This window comes from Penaeus monodon, chromosome 21 (assembly GCF_015228065.2).
Source record: "Penaeus monodon isolate SGIC_2016 chromosome 21, NSTDA_Pmon_1, whole genome shotgun sequence".
Taxonomy (NCBI): Eukaryota; Metazoa; Arthropoda; class Malacostraca; order Decapoda; family Penaeidae; genus Penaeus; species Penaeus monodon.
In genome coordinates, this window is record NC_051406.1 from 12090875 (window position 1) to 12093390 (window position 2516).

Here is a 2516-nt window from a genome sequence, read left to right on the forward strand (position 1 = left end):
TTACAAATAAACAGAAAATCATAAAGCATACAATCAGCACAATTGTTTACAATGGAAAATTAAAAGAGAAAATATGATCTTTAGAAGGGGCGTGTCACGGGCAAGAAGCAAAGCCGTGCGCCGGTAAGTAGTCCAGCCTTCCTTTCTTAGGCACTCATACATAATGGGATGATTCACACTGCCCCCATGAGCAAGTGCTATAGTTGAGTACTGTGAATCTCGTATCCCTTTATATATGTACATACCTAACAAAGAAAGACTGGACTGCTTTAACGGTGCACGATTATCGCCTGTGACACGCAACCTTAAAAGGATCATTGTTTTTTCGCCTCATTTTCCACTGTAAAATCATCTTGCTGACTGTGTTTTATGAGTTTTTGTTTATTAGTAAATGCATATGGCATATGAAAAAAGGGTATTTTTTTAATCTCCTTTTCTTAAAACATCTTTAGAGTGAAGAAGCAAACGTGAATTACAAATACAAAAATAAACCTTAACCATGCTTATATTTACCAATATAAAACATAATTCAGCATACAACTTTACCTTGGTACGCTCCCGGCTGAGCCTGTCCCTTCCACCCATGAGCGTCGTTGATAAGTAGCACCTCCTTCAGCGTGGGCGAATCAAAACTGAAGCTCTGAGCCCGGACTGTCTCCTGAGGCATGCTGGTGATCCTCACCGTCTGCAGATTCTTCAGATCGTAGAAGGCAAGCGGCATCACCGAAGCACTCTCGATATGAATTTCCTAGAAAATAAATTCCACCAGTTCAGGCAAATCTGTACGTGTTATGAAATGGCGTTCGTGTGAAAATCATGATTCTTAGTGTACCTTTCCGTGGCATCCCTATATTTTATTTTGAAATGATGGGTATATTCTTTAATGATACTTTTCAACCAATATAAAGAACCAAAGTAAAGTAAATGAACCACAAAAGACAAAAAGCTGAAGTAAAAAATAAAGTCTAACCATAAAAACAAAGAACAAACATGCATTCACGACCCGCAACTTACCTGAAGACTCCTCATGCCGCTGAGAGCAGACCGACTCACTGTCATGGTCGTCGGCTGAATGATCGTGACCTTGGTCACGTGTGGTGCAGTGAGCGCCGGCATCTCCGTCAGAGCATTGCCGTAAAAGAGGATTTCCTTCAGAGTGGCACTCGAGGCTCCCGTGATGTCCTCTACGCGACTCAGCTTCGGGCAAGACGTTATCCGGATCTCAGAAAAGCGGAGGTCGGCCAACAGCCCAGCCGGGAGATATTGGATGTTAGCATTGCTGTCGATTCGGAATATTTTCAACTCTTTCAACCCGGTGGGGGGTTTTATTTTTCAGGCCCCGGGGTTTGCGGACCTGGTCCCGGGCAGAAACCCGGGGTTCGTCGGGTTTAAAAAGGAGTTTTTCAGAGCATTTTGGTTTGAGCCGCCTCAACGGGGATCCCCGGGGGAAAGGGACGTTTCGGTACCCCGAGCCGCCCCCACCGGGGAAGGTTTGTGCAGGGCCCCTTGGAATTATTTTGCCCTAAAGGGTCGTGGGTTTTCCAAAGAACCCTATCACTGTTCCGGGCAAAAAGCGTTTGTTCGGTTTCCGCCGAAAATTGCAGAAGAAACTTTCCCAAAAAAAAAAAATTTTTTTCGGGTTTTAAGAAATTTCTTTAAATTTTCAAAAAACCCCAAAAAACGGAATTTTCATTGCCCCTATTTTTTCCAGAAATGTTTGAAATTAAAAAAAAAAATGTTTCCAAAACCCAAATTAAATCCTTTCCCTGAAAAATTTCAGGAACACATCATGAAAAATCATTTTTTAATTTTCCCCCGAAAAAAAAAATTTTTCCCCAAATTTCGGGGGGAATACATTTTTTAAAAAACTTTTTTTTATTTTAAAGAATGCCATAATTTTTTTTAGGTAATCTTTCAACTAAAAAAAATTTATTTTTTCTTTTAAAAAAACCAAAAAAACCCCATACAAATTAATGTTGGAATATTTTTTTGGGGTTTTTTAAATAAAAATTTTTTTTTTAAAGGGGGAATAAAAATTTTTTTAAAATTTTTTTTATTTTATAGCGTTACAAAAAAATTGAAATTTTATGGTAATAAAATATTGTTTTTAAAAAAACAAACATAAAAATATAAAGTTATGTATAATATTAATTTTTTAATATAATAAAAAATTTTTTAAATATATAGACAATAGAGATGTTATCATATTTTATATATTGAGTTTTTTTGTTTTGTGTTTATAATAATGGAAAAATTCCATATTCAATTTGGGTAATTAAATAGGGGATAAATATGCAGGAAATAGGATGATTAAACAAATTAAAAAGGGAAAAAGGGGATACTTTGGGAATAAAATGGGGGGGGTTTTGGTGTATAAAACAATGAAGATCACCCCAATTTTTAAAAAGGTGGATACAAGGAAGGGTTTAATACAAAAACAAAATTTTTTTGAAATTTAACCCCCAAAAGGGCCAAAAAAGCGGGAATATAAATCGATTATCCCGTTTCAATGATAG

The 2516-nt window shown here is 36.8% G+C and overlaps 1 protein-coding gene across 1 annotated transcript in view; it reads right to left on the minus strand.

The window, feature by feature from the left end:
* LOC119586228 overlaps positions 1-2516 on the minus strand; it is a 17312-nt gene that overhangs the window by 1137 nt on the left and 13659 nt on the right. The window lies entirely within an intron of this gene.